The sequence below is a fragment of the Schistocerca gregaria genome, chromosome 2 (assembly GCF_023897955.1).
Source record: "Schistocerca gregaria isolate iqSchGreg1 chromosome 2, iqSchGreg1.2, whole genome shotgun sequence".
Taxonomy (NCBI): domain Eukaryota; kingdom Metazoa; phylum Arthropoda; class Insecta; order Orthoptera; family Acrididae; genus Schistocerca; species Schistocerca gregaria.
This window is the reverse complement of record NC_064921.1, coordinates 897149337-897170985: the sequence shown is the minus strand read 5'-3', so window position 1 is coordinate 897170985 and position 21649 is coordinate 897149337.

Sequence of the window (21649 nt, the reverse complement as noted above, 5' to 3'; positions counted from 1 at the left end):
GCACGGATGGCCGTCTTCCGCTTCACCCAAATCCATCTCTGCTAAAGGATCTGCAACTCACTCCAAGCCGTCCTGGCAGCATCTCACATTTTCTGTCTGGAATGACGTGGACGAAAAAGATAATTTATTGATGGAGAAGAAGAGTGATAAAAATCAACCGAGGAGAGAAAGTATTACAGAACGAATAGCGAACGAAGACGAATGCTCCATAAAGTGCTGAAGAATCAACGTGAACAACCCCAACATCTGTTAGGAGGGAATTGGCCTTTACTTCAAGTCCACTCGTGGTATCCTCTGCATCCTCGTGCCTGACCTACTTTACCCATAACGTCAGGATTGTATAGTGTTTTGTAAAAGGTAAAGGACCGATGGAATATCCGTTACCACATGCAATGCGAACCAAGTGCAATTTACCCGAACACTACGCTCCTTGCACAGAGGGTAACCAATAGTGTGTTGGATGTTTCACTAAAAAGGCCACTACGCCAGGCACTGCCGAGAGAGTGCCTGACTCAGGCGAGGGAATGCTTGGATTCCCAGAAACTTACTTTGTGGCTCTATGTCAGAGTAGCCCTAAGACCTTCTTTGAGTAGGAAGTTTGCGGTGTAGAGTGAATTGTTTGGGACAGTTATGAGCGATTCGAGTATGACGTTGTTAGTAATTGAACATAGACATAACGTAGACTTGAAGGTCATAGCTACTGAGTGTAATGCAGCTACATTAGGACATGCGCTTTGGAGATAACGTGACACCCAAGACATTATTTACCACAAATTATTTAGTTCTATAAGATACGATTACGACATGGTATAGCGTCAGTGAATTAGAACAAGAATAAGGAACCACTACCACATGGTTTGGACAGGTTTCCACTTTTAATGTTACCGCTCCTATTTAACTTCTATGAGCTGATGCCGTCCTTCCGAAGATTATTTAGTCTTCGATTTTTCTCATTCTTCAGGTAACCATGTCGCCTTAACTGCTCTGCACTTCTTATTTATTCCGTTCCTATGAGATTCGAATTTCTGTATTCTTGAACATGCATGAACAATTTTGTACTTCTATCATTCGTCGATAGACTGAAGTATATCTTCTGTTGTTCATGGTTTCTTCAGTTATCTTCCCATTGTTTCCTTTCAACCACCCGTGACTGCTCTTTTCAGAGATGTGCATTCCTTCTTATCTGAAATTGCTAGTGATCTATTCTTTATCGCAGTATCTGTAACCTCAGGGAACTTTCAAGCCTATCTCGTCATATCTTAGTACTTCCGTATCCGACTTGTTTTCACGTTGATCTCTTAAACTTCAGTCTATTCTTCATCATTATAAAATTGTGATTTGAGTCTATGTCTGCTTCTAAGAAAGCCTTGTTATCCAATATCTGATTTCGGAATATCTGATTGACAATGATGCGTTCTAACTGACTTCCCGTAGCTCCCGGCCTTTCCAAAGTATACCTACTCCTCTTGTGATACTTGAACAGAGTATTCGCTTTAGCAAGTTATATTTACTTCAGAATTTAATAAGTATTTGTCTTCTCTCGTACCTACTAACAAGCCCATATACTCCCTTAACTATTTCTTCTCTTTATTCCCCAACAACCTCATTATATTCCCCCATGAGTATTAGACTTTCCTTCCCTTTACGAACCCAATTACCCGTTCAGTTTCCTCATGTACTTACTCTATGTCGTTGTCCTCTGGTTACGATACGGGAGTGTATATCTCAACTCTTGTTGTCAACCTCGGTTTGCTGTCGATGAAATCAGCCCTAACACTGAACTGTTCACAGCAACACTCTCGGCCCTATCTTCCTATTCTTAACGATTCCTACTCCAGTTTTATAACTTACTGCTGCCTACACTCATCTGACCAAAAATCCCTGTCTTCCTTTCGTTTCATTTCACTGACTCTATATATATCTAGATTTTTGCATTACCCATTTCAGATGTTCTAGCTTCTCTACCACGTTGAAACTTCTGTCATTCCACACAGCGACTCGTAGAACGTTACCGCTGAGTTGGTTGTTCAGTCTTTTTCTTGTGTTCACCTCCCACTTGGCAGTGCCCTCCCAGTGTCCCGAAAGGCTATCTATTTCATAATGTTTTGCCATGGGAGAGATGATCATAAGACTTTTTTTAAATTACAGGCTGCCGGCCGGTGTGGCCGAGAGTTTCTAGACGCTTCAGCCTGGAACCGCGCGACCGATACGGTCGAAGGTTCGAATCCTGCCTCTGTCATTGATGTGTGTGATGTCCTTAGATTAGTTAGGTTTAAGTAGTTCCAATTTCTAGGGGACTGATGACCTCAGATGTTACGTCCCATAGTGCTCAGAGTCCTTTGAACCATTTTTTGAATTACAGGCTACATGATCTTTGCAAACACATTTTATGTCTTTGTGCAGTGGTTTCCATTGCCTTCTGCATCCTCATACCGTTGATCATTGCTGTTTCCCCATCTTTTTGGGCAGTTTCCGCCCACAAGGGTAAGAGAGTGCCTTGAAGCTTCGTCTGCTCGTCCACCTCCCCTGACATGGCCATTGGCGGAACGACAATGACTTCTTATGGCGGACGTCAAGATTTTATTAAAAATTTAAGCAATAGTGAGGTCTGAAGCGGGAAGTGAGGACGGTTTGATCACAAGTCAGATATGCTAGTCTTGTTTCATCAGATTGACTCGGTATTTTCATGAACATTCAGACGACGAGAGTCAAATACATTTTGTAATATAAGCTACAAATTGAGACAACACGTAATTTTTAGTAACATAACAAGGGAAAAACCAGGAAACCGAGCCTATTGCCATTTTTAATCTTTGTTTATTTGAAGTTTTATTTATTTTTAATATTTATCTGTCTAAGGAAGAAAAGTGAATAAACTACTGAGCACCAGAAACAAGGAGGAATCAAAGACGACAGGGGAACGTAACCATCTGAATGTCTATTAAAAACAAGAAAAACTGCGTTTGAAAAAAGCGTTGCATAACGTTAGAGCCGCAGCCACTTCCAGTGCGAGGTCTCCAGATGCTGGTGGAAGGCACGATGATCATGGTCTTTCCCTCCGCGAACAATGCATTAGAAATTAGTGTCCCAGGAGCCAGACGATCGTATTCGTTTGTCTGAGGAAAAAAGTATACGTCCCGACGAATAAGAAATTCATCCGAAAGAGCTGTTTCATGTCCTTGGGAAACTAAATCCAACTGTCCATGAATCCAGAGTCAATGATCCCGTCCACAACAGACCAGCCTGTAAGGTAAGATATCAGTGTGATGAAATTCGCCGCATTGGTCAGTCGGCCGAAGGCCTATGTGCAGAAGAAGGTCGCCAGTCGGTATCAAATGACGAACAACCCTATGCGACGACGAAGCAATCACTAAGATTAGTCCAGGATGTTTTCCAGGATTTTCACGGTCTAACAGAGCACTAAGTCTAATGCCATGAGGTGCTTCTTGGAAAGAATATCTTCACCCAAGAAACGGACTGACATAAAATATTCGCAGATATGTCGTAGTTTAGGATTAATCCGTGCAACATCAACAGGAGGAGTCGGACTGACCGACTGGAGACAGGAAAACAAACGAGATGTAATGAAATACGATGCCTGTGTACATGTTAAGACATTGCGTTGTGCCAACAAAATTGACTTCTTCACTGTAGTACAGGTAAGACGTAATTCTCCAAGCTTGTGTTGCCTGACCACTGTACTCGAAAGATGTCACCACAAGAATTTTCCAGATAGCTGTTTGAGTCTACGGGCAATCATCGCAGGAAGTGGGAATGTCTGTTAAATGTGATAAACTTTACTGAAAATATATGTGTCTCAGATGCGCACTGGTGAAGGGGCTAAGAAAACGTCTTTCGTGTTGAACAGTCGCTCCCTTAACAGGAGTTGTAACCTCTCGCCAGTTAGGTGCCGCCATTTTTGTCGGGCTACGATCTGCTACGATCCCTAAACTCTTGTGATGCTCAACCACTGTCGCTCAACGAATTATCACTTGATTAAAGCTCCGCAACGGTATTAACGTGCATTTGCGATCATTAGTTTGGGCAACAGCAAAGCTTCAAAGGAAATCCAATGTATTCTTGAACCCCGAAACGTCGTCGGCGTTTCGTGTTAAAACCATGATGTCCATGATGTCGACGGCGTAAGCACGGATCGAGAATCGTTCTCCCAGTATAGTTTAGCCACGTAGTTGCATAGCAGTAAGCCAGACCAAAGGCTCTAAGAACAAAGCAAAGAGTGACATCGATAACAGGGCTTTCCCGGGGTAGACTCTGTTGGATCGAAATCCGTGGGGTATGGTGACCGTTCATAACCACCGAGACATACAGTAAAAAGATTTGGGTAAGACCGGGCATGCATTGTGAGTAAAACCCAAAGCGGTGACGCACTCGACAAAAGTGCGTTGTGGAAGTTGAGGAAAAGCAAGGCCGCTGATATAGTAGCAGCCGCAGCCACCGAAACATCTCGACATTCGACAACAAAAGTTAATATCGTGAGTCCAGACATACAACCTGATGAACAGCATTGATTTTATCGAACAACTTAGGGACACAGGTTCTTATAGCTTGAGTGACAATGTTATACAAAAAGTTTAGGAGAGTAATCTGGGAGAAAAGAGTGGAAGTCAGGTCGACCCTTGGTTTTCGGGATATGGACCATTTTACCTTCCTTGAAACTTCATTAACCAACAACGGTTATTGTGTACTCTGAGTCCAGACGTCTTGCGTAATTGAGACCCGATAACAACATCAAGATTTACGACATGATCTGGAGGTCTTGGAAAGAATTCCTAAGGAACGACAGATGTAAATAATAATTATTTAAATAAAAATAATATTTTAGTATAACGCGCTTTTAAATTGGACTAGACAATAAGAAACTCCTAGTGGAAATCACTCAAAAAAAAAAAGATATTAATGCAGTTGGTGTTCCTTGTGGAACAAGGTGTGTAAATATGTGATTAGTATGATTAATTCAAAGACCGGTTGAAGCCGACAGGAAACCAGGACGTAGGCATAATACAGTTCAGAAAAGCAGTTAAAAATTAAATTTCAAGTATCAGGTGAGACATACACTCAACTATCAACGTTAGCCAGGTTCGAAGTGCAAAAGCGTTTATAGCGCGATACGATGGTACAGTGAATGCACTTCATCTAATAAATGGAACGTGGTTCAGATTTGGTCCGTACGCCACGGTATGGAAATGAGCGTTTAGCGTCATTGGCCGTGAGGCGCCTTGCGGGGTAGGTCCGGTCGCCTTGGTGCAGGTGTTATTACATTCGAGGCCACACTGGGCGACCTGTGCGCCGGATGGGGATCAAATGATGATGAAGACAGCACAACACCCAATCCCTGAGAGGAGAAAATCTCCGACCCAGCCGGGAATCGAACCAGGGCCCGTAGAACGGCAACCCGTCACGCTGACCACTCAGCTATCGGGGGACAGCGCTACCGTAAAGTTGACGTAATACGGAGTAATAAAATTTTTGGTCCGCCGGACGTCTGTCACCCTTACGACACCAAGATGCAAGATAGCTTTACGAATTTTTTGCTTGGCATGCAGTGTCGAACGATAAAGCCAAGGGAATGAGCTTGTACGAGTAGATAGTTGCTTAACTGAGCCTCTAGGCAAGATGATGCAGTTTTACCGGCTGCTGCATATAGTGAACTGTGATGACTGCAGCACATTAATCAGGAAAACAGGGAGGTATCACGTCAACGTCCAAAAGCCTCCCTCACAGGGAATCTAAAACGTAAATGTGATCAAGTCGACTGCGAAAGGTGGCAGTAAAATAACTATAGGGGACAACAAGTGTAGGATTCCGACGAACCCATGCATCACGTGGGTGCAAGGAACGTACCATGTCATCGAGTTCTTTATTAAAAGTAAAATTATGAGACTGATCCATCGGCCAGAGAATACAATTAAAATTATCATACAACTCAATCTTCGTAGTGGATTTACGAAGTAGGTAAATGATTTCCTTTTTGTAAAAACGCAAACGTGTCACAGAAAGACCAGAGCCAGAAGGAGCACAGAGAAGAGCTAAAGTGAGATCACAAAACCTACATCCTACACCGCTATTATCATCGAGACTTTCGGAATCTCGTAATGAAATTCCTTCCGTAATACATGGCAGTCCCAGTAGAAAGCTGGAAGCCACATTAAAAAAGGTCGAGAAACTAAGAACTCAAAACTGGTCAAACAATACTAAGAGGGTCACTCCAAAAGAAAGGCACACTATTTTTGTAAAAATACGGTTTTCATTCAGCATGTATGAAAGTTTTACAGTGTGTAGACACATCCTTCACGCTTGTTTTCAAACTTAGTTCAACCTGTTCCCGTGAGTGGCGCCGTCACAGCATGTCTTCAAGATGGCTGCTACACTTGACGTTCGTCAGAAGCAACGTGCTGTCATAGAATTCCTGTGCTGTGAAAACCAGAAAGTGGGAAACATCCACAAGAGGTTGAAAAAGGTGTATGGAGATGCTGCTGTCTGTCGCAGTACAGCTAGTCAGTGGGCAAGCAGGTTACGTGATGAAAGAGGGCACGGCAATACTGAGGTTGTCCTCGCAGCGGCAGGCCTCGTACTGCACACACTCCAGACAATGTGCAGGGAGTTAACGAACTGGTGACTGCTGACAGACGCATCACAGTGAACGAATTGTCATGTTACGTTGGAATAGGGGAAGCAAGTGTTTGCAGAATACTGAAAGTGTTGGCGTTAAAAAAGGTTTGTGCCTGGTGAGTTCCCAGGATGTTGACAGTGGCTCACAAAGAAACAATAAAACAGTATGCAGCGAAGTTTTGGAGCAGTACGAGAATGGTGGAGATGAATTTCTTGGGAGAATTGTGACAGGTGATAAAACATGGTTCCAAAATTTTCACCAGGGACGAAGAGGCAATCCATGGAATGGTATCATGCAAATTCACCTAAGAAAAAAATTCAAAATCACATTTTCTGCTGGAAAAGTTATGGCTTCGGTGTTTTTCGATTGCGAAGGACTGTTGCTTGTGGACATCGTACCTCGCGGAACCACCATAAATTCTGATGCATATGTGACGACACTGAAGAAACTTCAAGCTCGACTGAGTCGTGTTCGACCGCATCGGCAAAACCAGGGTGTTTTGTTATTGAACGACAATGCAAGGCCACATGTCAGTCAAAAAAACCATGGAAGCGACCAGAAAACTCGGATGGACAGTACTGAAACACACGCCTTACGGTCCTGACCTGGATTCATGTGACTATCATCTCTTTGGGATACTGAAAAACTCTCTTCGTGGAACAAGGTTTGACGATGATGACTCCCTTGCGCGCGCTGCCAAACAGTGGCTCGAACAGGTTGGTATAGAATTTTACCGTGCAGGTATACGTAAGGCGCTGATTCCAAGATGGCGTAAGACAGTTGAGAGAGATGCAAATTCTGTGGAGAAATCAAAATATTGCTCCTAAAGGATGTATCTACACACTGTTAAACTTTCAAACATGTCGAATAAAAGATGGATTTTAAAAAAAATAGTGTGCATTTGTTTTGGAGTGACCCTCGTACCTCCATAAACTTAAATCTGCACCAGAGGTATATACACTCATGGAAATGGAAAAAAGAACACATTGACACCGGTGTGTCAGACCCACCATACTTGCTCCGGACACTGCGAGAGGGCTGTACAAGCAATGATCACACGCACGGCACAGCGGACACACCAGGAACCGCGCTGTTGGCCGTCGAATGGCGCTAGCTGCGCAGCATTTGTGCACCGCCGCCGTCAGTGTCAGCCAGTTTGCCGTGGCATACGGAGCTCCATCGCAGTCTTTAACACTGGTAGCATGCCGCGACAGCGTGGACGTGAACCGTATGTGCAGTTGACGGACTTTGAGCGAGGGCGTATAGTGGGCATGCGGGAGGCCAGGTGGACGTACCGCCGAATTACTCAACACGTGGGGCGTGAGGTCTCCACAGTACATCGATGTTGTCGCCAGTGGTCGGCGGAAGGTGCACGTGCCCGTCGACCTGGGACCGGATCGGAGCGACGCATGGATGCACGCCAAGACCGTAGGATCCTACGCAGTGCCGTAGGGGACCGCACCGCCACTTCCCAGCAAATTAGGGACACTGTTGCTCCTGGGGTATCGGCGAGGACCATTCGCAACCGTCTCCATGAAGCTGGGCTACGGTCCCGCACACCATTAGACCCGTCTTTCGCTCACGCCCCAACATCGTGCAGCCCGCCTCCAGTGGTGTCGCGACAGGCGTGAATGGAAGGACGAATGGAGACGTGTCGTCTTCAGCGATAAGAGTCGCTTCTGCATTGGTGCCAATGATGGTCGTATGCGTGTTTGGCGCCGTGCAGGTGAGCGCCACAATCAGGACTGCATACGACCGAGGCACACAGGGCCAACACCAGGCATCATGGTGTGGGGAGCGATCTCCTACACTCGCCGTACACCTCTGGTGATCGTCGAGAGGACACTGAATAGTGCACGGTACATCCAAACCGTCATCGAACCCATCGTTCTACCATTCCTAGATGGGCAAGGGAACTTGCTGTTCCAACAGGACAGTGCACGTCCGCATGTATCCCGTGCCACCCAACGTGCTCTAGAAGGTGTAAGTCAACTACCCTGGCCAGCAAGATCTCCGGATCTGTCCCCCATTGAGCATGTTTGGGACTGGATGAAGCGTCGTCTCACGCGGTCTGCACGTCCAGTACGAACGCTCATCCAACTGAGGCGCCAGGTGGAAATGGCATGGCAAGCCGTTCCACAGGACTACATCCAGCATCTCTACGATCGTCTCCATGGGAGAATAGCAGCCTGCATTGCTGTGAAAGGTGGATATACACTGTACTAGTGCCGACATTGTGCATGGTCTGTTGCCTGTGTCTATGTGCCTGTGGTTCTGTCAGTGTGATCATGTGATGTATCTGACCCCAGGAATGTGTCAATAAAGTTTCCCCTTCCTGGGACAATGAATTCACGGTGTTCTTATTTCAATTTCCAGGAGTGTATAAACTTTCGCAAAGCGTCGAGCCGCAGTTCAGTACCAATCCTGCCAATATTCATACTGAGGAAAATGTATACTTGCATAGACAACTGAAATGCAACAAAAAGTACAAAATAACAACACTATCGTTGAAAGGAGCTACGTGCCAGTATCCGCGGCAGAATCAAAGACGAAACGGAGGTTTTTTTTCTTTTTCCGTGGTGCAACTCTCCCAGGTTGGATACGTTATTCACTGTGGACCTCGGAATTTGCGTTACCCCATGCGGTTATGTGGGTGCATCCTGCAGAACATCCCTGTCAGACTGCATGGGAGAGACCTCAGCACCCCACTCGTCGACGGATAGGGGCTCCCGTTTGGCAATTTGATTTCTCGCGATGATTTCCTCCAGCCCTTCGGAATCTATCAAGCTATGCTGATCGAGAAGCTGTTACATGGAGGTCGAGGTAGAATTTGCAGTAGTAGTTTGGGAAGATGAGACAGCCAGAGAGGTTTCCGACAGAGCCAGGGGAAACAAGTGTGCTCCTAAAACAGATTCCTGATAAGGCGGCCTGGATGACGGGAGAATCTCCAGATGAATTACCAGCGACCGCCTGTTCAGATGCGTTTCTCGTCCACAAACTCAGGCCAGAGGAAATGGAATTTCAATGGAGGGCTACCCGAAGGACGAGCCAAAGGAATAGGCTCCTCAACTATATCGGCCTGTACACTGCAACACTTGTTTTGAAGAACGTGCCGAACACAACGTGATTCACGGCGTTAGTGACCCTAAGCATGGGCAGCGGGCGAAATTTACTAGCAATTTCTCTCAGTTATCCATTTTGATACTTAATAACCTGCAATGGGTCATCTGCAGAATCCTTTGGGAGAACTTCGGCTAAAGTCAATTTTTTACGCTGTTTATAAACCGCTTTTGATAAAACCAAAAGACGTGCTCAACTGGTACGAAGGTGGCCGCACTGATCACAAATAAAGCAGGTATCTTCTTGCGGTTTAAATAGTATAAACACGTCATTGCCATAGCTGAACCCCCCCCCCCCCCTTTCCCGCCATGAACCATGGACTTTGCCGTTCGGGAGGTGGCTTGCGTGCTTCAGGGATACCGATAGCCATACCGAAGGTACAATCACAGGGGTATGTGTGCAGAAGCCATTAAAACGTGTGTTTCCTGAAGAGGGGCAACAGCCTTTTTAGTAGTTGCAGGGGCAGGAGTCTGGATGACAGACTGATGTGGTCTTGTAACATCAATCAAAACTACCTTGCTGTGGTGATATTGCGAACTGCTGAAAGCAAGGGGAAACTACAGTCGTAATTTTTCCCGACGCTATGCACCTCTGCTTTATAGTTAAACGATGGTGACGTCCTCTTGGTTAAAATATTATGGAGGTAAAATAGTTCCCCATTGGTATCTCCAGGCGGGGACTGCTCATGAGGATGTCGTCATCAGGAGAAACAAAACTGGCATTCTACGCATCAGGATGTGGAACGTCAGATTCCTTAAGCGGTCATGCACTTTTACGAAATTTAAAAAGCAAAATAGATAGGTTGAACTTAGATATTGTGGTAATTAGTAAATTTCGGTGGCAGGAGGAAGAGAACTTCTGGTCAGGTGAATACAGGGCTATAATTCAAAATCAAATAAGGGAAATTCAGGCATAGGTATAATAATGAATAAGAAAAGGAATGCGGGTAAGCTACTATGAAGTGTATAGTGAACGCATTACAGCAGCCAATACTGACACGAAGTCACGCCCGCCACAGTAGTAGAAATTTGTATACAAACTATCTTCGCAGATCATGAAGAGATTGAAGAAATACCTCATGATATAAAAAAATTATTGAAATAATTAAAGGAGAGGAGGTCTGGAATTCAATAGTAGCAAAAGGAAGAAGAACAAATTTCTTAAGTGTATATGGACTGAGGAAAGGGGAAGAGATGAAAGAGGAGACAGGCAAGAAATTAAGTAGATGGAGTCTGGATAACGAGAGTCTGTTGAGAATTTCAGAGTGAGCATCAGGCATCGGTTGACCAGAACAGGGGAAGAGAATACACTTGAAAACTGACTGGTAGCTTTAAGAGATGAAAAAAGAGAAGGCACCAGAGGATCAAATAGCTAAAAAGACGGGGAATGGTAGAAATCCTTGGATAGCACAAGAGATACTGAATTTACTTAACGAAAGAACAAAATTTAAAAATGCAGGAAATGAAGTGTGTGAAAAGGAACACAAACATTTAAAAAATAAGACAGACTTTAAGTGCAAAATTTCCAAGAAGGAATGGCTAGAGGACAAATATAAAGACTTATTAGCATATTTCACTAGCGGAAAGATAGATACCGCTTTAGGAAAATTGGAGAGGCCTTTGGGGAAAAGAGAAGCAGCTGTAGGAATATCAAGAGTTCAGATCTAAAACCAATTCTAAGCAAAGAAGGGAAAACTGAAAAACGGAAAGAGACTAGAAGGGGTCTATACAAGGGAGATAAACTTCAAAGCAATGTTATAGAAACCTAAGTGGACGTAGAAGAAAATGGGATTGGAGATATGATACCGCGAGAAGAATTTGACAAACTTCCGAAAGATATGAGTCGAAACAATGCCCCGACACTAGAGCAATTCCGTCAGAACTACTGATAGCCTTAGGATAACCACCCGTGTTAAAATTCTTCCATCTGGTTGCAAGATGTATGAGACAGACGAAATTCCCTTAGCTTTCTGGACGAATGTAGTAGTTCGAAATCCAAAGAAAGCAGTTGTTGAAAAGTGTCAAAATTACCGACATGTCAGTTTAATACGTCATTGTTGCAAAATACTAACACGAATTTTTTACACAAAAATGGATAAACTAGTAGCAGCTGACATCGGGGAAGATCAGCTGGAATTCCGCAGAAAAGTAGGAAAACGGGAGGCAATACTGAGCTTACGACTTATCCTAGAAGATATGTTTCGGAGAGACAAACCTTCGTTTGTCGCATTTTTTAACTTACAGAAAGCATTGACGCTGTTGACTGGAACATTCTCTTTGACATTCTGAAGGTAGCATTGATAAAGTACAAGGAGGGAAGGCTGTTTTCAACTTGTACACATACGAAACTGCTGTCGAGGAGTCGAGCGGCATGAAAGGGAAGCAGTGGTTAACAAGGGAATCAGACAGGCTTGTAGCCTATCCACGATGTTATTCAATATGTACACTGTGCAAGCACTAAAGGAAAGAAAAGAAAAAACTGGAGTGGGAATTAAAGTCCAGGGAGAAGAAAAAACTTAGAGCTTTTGCCAATGACATTGTAATTCTGTCAGAGACAGCAAAGGACTTGGAAGAGCAGTTGAGAGGAATGGACAGTGTCTCTGAAGGAGGATATAAGATGAACATCAACAAAAGCAAAAGCAAAGATAATTGAATGTAGCCGAAATGGCTCAAATGGTTCAAATGGCTCTGAGCACTATGGGACTTAACTTCTGAGGTCATCAGTCCCCTAGAACTTAGAACTACTTAAACCTAACTAACCTAAGGACATCACACACAGCCATGCCCGAGGCAGGATTCGAACCTGCGACAGTAGCGGTCGCGCGGTTCCAGACTGTAGTGCCTAGAACCGCTCGGCCACCCCAGTCGGTAGCCAAAAAAATCAGGTGATGCTAAGGGAATCACATTATGGCACTAGACACTTAAAGCAGTAGATTAGTTTTATTATTTGGGGAGTAAAATAACTAATGATGGCCGAAATAGAGAGGGTGTAAAATGTAGACCAGCAAAGGTGAAGAAAGCATTTCTGAAGAAGCGAAATTTGTAAACGTAAAGTACAGCTTTAAGCGTTAGAAACACACTCTGAAAGCATTCATGTGGAGGGTAGCCATGGTTGCAAGTGAAATATCGATGACGAACAGTTTAATCAAGAAGCGAATAAAATATTTTGAAATGTGGTGCTACAAAAGAATGCCGAAGATTAGATGGATCGATCACGTAACTAATGAGGAAGTCCTGAACAGAATTGGGAGACAAGAAATTTGTGGCGTAACGCTACCTTAAGAAGGAATGGGTTGATTGAACGCATTCTGGGATATCAAGCGGTAATCAGTTTAGTTTTGGGTGTAAGTGCAGCGAGTAAAAATCGTACAGAAAGACCAAGAGATGAATACAGTAAGTAGATTCAGAAGGCTTTAGTTTGCGGTAGTTGTTCGGAGATGAAGAAGCCCTCACATGATACAGTAGCATGGAGAGTAGCATCAAACCTGTATTCGGACAGACCACAACAACAACAACAACAACAACAATAACGGAAACAACCACATATCTACAAGTGAGAGGGAAAATTTTAAAATCAGCATTTCTACCGACCACTAAAGACCAGCGTTCCCATTGAATATGTATTACATCTCCAAAAGGGGGCATGATGGACCTTAAAAAAATCATCTACCTCTGGTGGAGGATTAAAAACACGAACTTTTGTATAGATCAGTTCTGCATTCGCGGAAAGAATCGTGCTATTCCAACCATCACAATGCATAAAGGAAAGAACACTGCGAGGTAATGATATCAGTTCAACCTGAAACGGGTCAATAAACCTAACAAAAACACACATAATTACGAATAAAAGTATGCAGTGTGCACTTGATCTGTTGTAATTTTGATCTTGTTCGCAATTCAGCTGTGCATGTCTGGACAGACGTGCTGTGCATGTCGCGTGGATCTATGAACACTGTACCTGACAGTAACTCTACGTGCCGTACATGTTTGAACCACACTGGACATCACGTCATGAAGGGCTGCACAGACACTATACACTAGACGACAGCAACCATAAATAGGTTTCCGTGGAGAAGTAACACAGCCAACCGGTAGCAAATCATTGTTTAATATATTGACCTAGGTTTCGACACCTCTAGGATATCCTCATCAGAATAAAAATTTAAAAACTCTAAAAAGTAGTACATACAAAAATAAGTTTGACAGAAACTTTTATCATGAAGAAAAATGTCATAATACTGTAAGGTTTCTTAGGTAAAGTTACACTGTGAGAAGGTAATAGTCAAAGGTTAGAGCAAAAATGCTCAATTCAAAAATGAAGGATTAAAAACGTTCCAGCCATTGGTATGTTAGCTGTGCAAGGAATGAGGCTGAGCGGCTCAGTGGCTTATATTGTAGCTACGAAAACATAATGTTCTACGAGTCGAGGCGTGGAATGTCAGAAGCTTGAACGTGGTAGGGAAACTACAAAATCTGAAAAGGGAGATGCAAAGGCTCAATCTATATACAGTAGGGGTCAGTGAAATGAAGTGGAAGGAAGACAAGGTTTTCTGGTCAGATGAGTGTCGGGTAATATCAACAGCAGCAGAAAATGGCATAACAGGTGTAGGATTCGTTATGAATAGGAAGGTAGGGCAGAGGGTGTGTTACTGTGAACAGTTCAGTGACCGGTTTGTTCTAATCAGAATCGACAGCAGACCAACACCGACAACAATAGTTCAGGTATACATGCCGACGTCGCAAGCTGAAGAAGAACAGATAGAGAAAGCGTATGAGGATATTGAAAGGGTAATGCAGTATGTAAAGGGGGAAGAAAATCTAATAGTCATGGGCGACTGGAATGCAGTTGTAGGGGAAGAAGAAAAGGTTACAGGAGAATATGGGCTTGGGACAAGGAATGAAAGAGGAGAAAGACTAACTGAGTTGTGTAACAAGTTTCAGCTAGTAATAGAAAATACCCTGTTCAAGAATCACTAGAGGAGGAGGTATACTTGGAAAAGGCCGGGAGATACGGGAAGATTTCAATTAGATTCCATCATGGTCAGACAGAGATTCCAAAATCAGATACTGGATTGTAAGGTGTATCCAAGAGAAGTTATAGACTCAGATCACAATATAGTAGTGATGAAGAGTAGGGTGAAGTTCAAGACATTGGTCAGGAAGAATCAATACGCAAAGAAGTGGGATACGGAAGTTCTAAGGAATGACGACATACGTTTGAAGTTCTCTAACGCTATAAACACAGCAATAAGGAATAGCGCAGTAGGCATTACAGTTGAAGAGGAATGGACGTCTCTAAAAAGGGCCATCACAGAAGCTGGGAAGGAAAACATAGGTACAAAGAAGGTAGCTGCGAAGAAACCATGGGTAACAGAAGAAATACTTCAGTTGATTGATGAAAAGAGGAAGTACAAACATGTTCCGGGAAAATCAGGAATACAGAGATACAAGTAGCTGAGGAATGAAATAAATAGGAAGTGCAGGGAAGCTAAGACAAAATGGGTGCAGGAAAACTGTGAAGACATCGAAAAAGATATGATTGTCGGAAGGACAGACTCAGCATACAGGAAAGTCAAAACAACCTTTGGTGACATTAAAAACAACGGTGGTACCATTAAGAGTGCAACGGGAATTCCACTGTTAAATGCAGAGGAGAGAGCAGATAGGTGGAAAGAATACATTGAAAGCCTCTATAAGGGTAAAGACTTGTCTGATGTGATAGACGAAGAAACTGGAGTCGATTTAGAAGAGATAGGGTATCCAGTTCCTCCCCCCATGAACCATGGACCTTGCCGTTGGTGGGGAGGCTTGCGTGCCTCAGCGATGCAGATGGCCGTACCGTAGGTGCAACCACAACGGAGGGGTATCTGTTGAGAGGCCAGACAAACGTGTGGTTCCTGAAGAGGGGCAGCAGCCTTTTCAGTAGTTGCAGGGGCAACAATCTGGATGATTGACTGATCTGGCCTTGCAACATTAACCAAAACGGCCTTGCTGTGCTGGTACTGCGAACGGCTGAAAGCAAGGGTAAACTACAGCCGTAATTTTTCCCGAGGACATGCAGCTTTACTGTATGATTAAATGATGATGGCATCCTCTTGGGTAAAATATTCCGGAGGTAAAATAGTCCCCCATTCGGATCTCCGGGCGGGGACTACTCAGGAGGATGTCGTTATCAGGAGAAAGAAAACTGGCGTTCTACGGATCGGAGCGTGGAATGTCAGATCACTTAATCGGGCAGGTAGGTTAGAAAATTTAAAAAGGTAAATGGATAGGTTAAAGTTAGATATAGTGGGAATTAATGAAGTTCGGTGGCAGGAGGAACAAGACTTCTGGTCAGGTGACTACAGGGTAATGCAGGAGTAGGTTTAATAATGAATAGGAAAATAGGAATGCGGGTAAGCTACTACAAACAGCATAGTGAACGCATTATTGTGGCCAAGATAGATACGAAGTCCACACCTACTACAGTAGTACAAGTTTATATGCCAACTAGCTCTGCAGATGATGAAGAAATTGAAGAAATGTACGATGAAATAAAAGAAATTATTCAGATAGTGAAGGGAGACGAAAATTTAATAGTAATGGGTGACTGGAATTCGAGTGTAGGAAAAGGGAGAGAAGGAAACATAGTAGGTGAATATGGATTGGGGCTAAGAAATGAAAGAGGAAGCCGCCTAGTAGAATTTTGCACAGAGCACAACTTAATCATAGCTAACACTTGGTTTAAGAATCATGAAAGAAGGTTGTATACGTGGAAGAACCCTGGAGATACTAAAAGATATCAGATAAATTATATAATGGTAAGACAGAGATTTAGGAACCAGGTTTTAAGTTGTAAGACATTTCCAGGGGCAGATGTGGACTCTAACCACAATCTATTGGTTATGACCTGTAGATTAAAACTGAAGAAACTGCAAAAATGTGGGAAATTAAGGAGATGGGACCTGGATAAACTGAAAGAACCAGAGGTTGTACAGAGTTTCAGAGAGAGCATAAGGGAACAATTGACAGGAATAGGGGAAAGAAATACAGTAGAAGAAGAATGGGTAGCTCTGAGGGATGTAGTAGTGAAGGCAGCAGAGGATAAAGTAGGTACAAAGACGAGGGCTGCTAGAAATCCTTGGGTAACAGAAGAAATATTGAATTTAATTGATGAAAGGAGAAAATATAAAAATGCAGTAAATGAAGCAGGCAAAAAGGAATACAAAAGTCTCAAAAATGAGATCGACAGGAAGTGCAAAATGGCTAAACAGGGATGGCTAGAGGACAAATGTAAGGATGTAGAAGCTTATCTCACGAGGGGTAAGATAGATACTGCCTACAGGAAAATTAAAGAGACCTTTGGAGAGAAGAGAACCACGTGTATGAATATCAAGAGCTCAGATGGCAGCCCAGTTCTAAGCAAAGAAGGGAAGGCAGAAAGGTGGAAGGAGTATATAGAAGGTTTATACAAGGGCGATGTACTTGAGGACAATATTATGGAAATAGAAGAGGATGTAGAGGAAGACGAAATGGGAGATACGATACTGCGTGAAGAGTTTGACAGAGCACTCAAAGACCTGAGTCGAAACAAGGCCCCCGGAGTAGACAACATTCCATTAAAACTACTGACGGCCTTGGGAGAGCCAGTCATGACAAAACTCTACCAGCTGGTGAGCAAGATGCATGAGACAGGCGAAATACCCTCAGACTTCAAGAAGAATATAATAATTCCAATCCCAAAGAAAGCAGGTGCTGACAGATGTGAAAATTACCGAACTATCAGTTTAATAAGCCACGGCTGCAAAATACTAACGCGAATTCTTTACAGACGAATGGAAAAACTGGTAGATGCAGACCTCGGGGAGGATCAGTTTGGATTCCGTCGAAATGTTGGAACACGTGAGGCAATACTGACCTTACGACTTATCTTAGAAGAAAGATTAAGAAAAGGCAAACCTACGTTTCTAGCATTTGTAGACTTAGAGAAAGCTTTTGACAATGTTGATTGGAATACTCTTTTTCAAATTCTAAAGGAAGCAGGGGTAAAATACAAGGAGCGAAAGGCTATTTATAATTTGTACAGAAACCAGATGGCAGTAATAAGAGTCGAGGGGCATGAAAGGGAAGCAGTGGTTGGGAAAGGAGTGAGACAGGGTTGTAGCCTCTCCCCGATGTTATTCAATCTGTATATTGAGCAAGCAGTAAAGGAAACAAAAGAAAAATTTGGAGTAGGTATTAAAATTCATGGAGACGAAGTAAAAACTTTGAGGTTCGCCGATGACATTGTAATTCTGTCAGAGACGGCAAAGGACTTGGAAGTGCAGTTGAACGGAATGGACAGTGTCTTGAAAGGAGGATATAAGATGAACATTAACAAAAGCAAAACGAGGATAATGGAATGTAGTCAAATTAAATCGGGTGATGCTGAGGGAATTAGATTAGGAAATGAGACACTTAAAGTAGTAAAGGAGTTTTGCTATTTAGGAAGTAAAATAACTGATGATGGTCGAAGTAGAGAGGATATAAAATGTAGACTGGCAATGGCAAGGAAAGCGTTTCTGAAGAAGAGAAATTTGTTAACATCGAATATAGATTTATGTATCAGGAAGTCGTTTCTGAAAGTATTTGTTTGGAGTGTAGCCATGTATGGAAGTGAAACATGGACGATAACTAGTTTGGACAAGAAGAGAATAGAAGCTTTCGAAATGTGGTGCTACAGAAGAATACTGAAGATAGGTGTATAGATCACGTAACTAATGAGGAGGTATTGAATAGGATTGGGGAGAAGAGAAGTTTGTGGCACAACTTGACTAGAAGAAGGGATCGGTTGGTAGGACATGTTTTGAGGCACCAAGGGATCACAAATTTAGCATTGGAGGGCAGCGTGGAGGGTAAAAATCGTAGAGGGAGACCGAGAGATGAGTACACTAAGCAGATTCAGAAGGATGTAGGTTGCAGTAGGTACTGGGAGGTCAAGCAGCTTGCACAGGATAGAGTAGCATGGAGAGCTGCATCAAACCAGTCTCAGGACTGAAGACAACAACAACAACAAGGTTATCCAGTATTAGCATCGGAATTTAAAAGAGCTTTGGAGGACTTACGGTGAAATAAGGCAGAAGGGATAGATAACATTCCATCAGAATTTCTAAAATCATTACGGGAAGTGGCAACAAAACGACTGTTCACGTTGGTGTGTAGAATATATGAGTCTGGCGACATACCATCTGACTTTCGGAAAAGCATCATCCACACAATTCCGAAGACGGCAAGAGCTGACAACTGCGAAAATTATCGCACAATCAGCTTAACAGCTCATGCATCGAAGCTGCTTACAATAATAATTTACAGAATAATGGAAAAGAAAATTGAGAATGCGCTTTGTGACGACCAGTTTGGCTTTAGGAAAAGTAAAGGCACGAGAGAGGCAATTCTGACGGTATGGCTAATAATGGAAGCAAGGCTAAAGAAAAATCAAGACACGTTCATAGGATTTGTCGACCTGGAAAAAGCGTTCGACAATATAAAATGGTGCAAGGTGTTCAAGATTCTGAAAAAAGTAGGGGTAAGCTATAGGGAGGGACGGGTCATATACAATATGTACAACAACCAAGAGGGAATAATAAGAGTGGACGATCAAGAACGAAGTGCTCTTATTAATAAGGGTGTAAGACAAAACTGTAGCCTTTCGCCCCTACTCTTCAATATGTACATCGAGGAAGCAACGATGGAAATAAAAGAAAGGTTCATGAGTGGAATTAAAATACAAGGTGAAAGGATATCAATGATTCGATTCGCTGATGACATTGCCATCCTGAGTGAAAGTGAAGAAGATCTGCTGAACGGAACGAACAGTCTAACGAGTACACAGTATGGTTTGAGAGTAAATCGGAGAAAGACGAAGGTAATGAGAAGTAGTAGAAATCAGAACAGCGAGAAACTTAACATCAGGATTGATGGTCACGAAGTCAATGAAGTTATGGAGTTCTGCTACCTAGGCAGTAAAATAACCAATGACGGACGGAGCAAGGAGGACATCAAAAGCAGACTCGCTATGGCAAAAAAGGCATTTCTGGCCGAGAGAAGTCTACTAATATTGTATGGTCGTGAAACATGGACTGTGGGAAAACCGGAACTGAAGAGAATCGAAGCATTTGAGATGTGGTGCTATAGACGAATGTTGAAAATTAGGTGGAAGGAATGCGGAGGTTCTACGCAGAATCGGAGAGGAAAGGAATATGAGGAAAACACTGATAAGGAGAAGGGACAGGATGACAGGTCATCTGCTATGACATTAGGGAATGTCTTCCATGGCACTAGAGGGAACTGTAGAGTGCAAAAAGTGTAGAGGAAGACAGAGATTGGAATAAGTCAAGCAAATAATTGAGGACGTAGGTTGCAAGTGCTACTCTGAGATGAAGAGGTTAGCACAGGAAAGGAATTCGTGGCGAGCGCATCAAACCCGTCAGTAGACTGATGACCAAAAAAAAAAAAAAAAAAAAATTTATGATCGTCACCTTGTATATTTATCTCAGTTACGTTCTGTACTGTGCTGTAACATCTCTTTTTGCGTATGGTAGAAGTATTTCGAGCTATATTACTTGCTAGCAGCATACCATGTGAAATTTACCTTAGTCCTTAAGTCTCCCCGGCAGTGAGTTTTGGCTAATCAGAAATGAGAGCTGTTTTCTCAGGATGGGGTAGGATAAGGTTACGATTGTGGACGGGGCCGTAATCAGTCACTCTTGGTTGCAGAACACATACATAAACTTTATTTAAAGAAAATACAATTTTAAAACATTCTCTTAAAAAAACATACAACTGACTGTATGACGGCTGAAGGCCTTATCACAGGAAAAAAGATCCACAATTTTGAGGGTGAGTAGCACCAACAATAACCTCAAACAACAAATGGCTGAAGTTTTGGATTAGAAGTTAGAAAAACAGTTCCAAATAGCACATGTTAAGATAAATACTTCGTTTTAGAACGAACTGCAACACGTCTGAAAGCATTATTATAAATGAAGTGAAATTATTATTCGACTGAAGGCCACACCAACAATAACTAAAAATTTACTAATATCCTTAAAACCAACATCACAATCTAAGGAATCAGGAAAAATGGTTCTCAGCAAGTGTTCCAATGGTCGGCGTGGGAAGGGTACTCAAACATAAGGTATGGTGAGACAGGCAGCCAAGAGCTGTACTCACGTAACAGGATGGAAACTCAAACTAGGGGCAGGTTAAGCACCCACTGACCAAATAATCAATCAGCCTAACGTTCAATCACTGGTACCACGATGGAATATTTTCAAGCAAGGGTGAAGAGAAAGACAGCACTACGTCTTCCGAAAACCCCAAGGCCGAAGGAAGCAGTAGAACAAAGGTAGACCACAAAAAAAAAAAAATTGTCCACAGTAAAATACAAGAGGCTGTCGAACTACAGGCAATGTCGAACAGCATCAACACGACGAGGAAAGGTACACTGCCGGACAAGTACGCTAACCTCCTGGTAAGGTAACTGTGGCGTTAACGGCCACAAGGCAGGAAATACCGCTGGTTGCACGTCACGAATAAGAATAATACAAAATTCACTGATGAATAATAATTAACAGACGGCAGCAATATTTCACCACCTCGAAACACTTTCAGTGGCTTTGGGAGCAACAACCCGCCGGCAAAAGGCGAGATCTCAGAATAGTCGAGGTTGCATTAGCAGTTAACTCTTCACTCAACTGAAACATCCAGGATTCAGTGTGCAACGAAGTCGCCGCTCTCGCAGCTACCCCTCCTCGATCCAGCAGTGGCAGCATGCCGCCAGCGGCCCCCGGCGTGCCAGCGCACTGCAGGGACCTGCTCGCTGCTGCGCGCCCAACCGACGTAATATGCTTTCGCCACTCGCCAATTGACCCAACGCGAC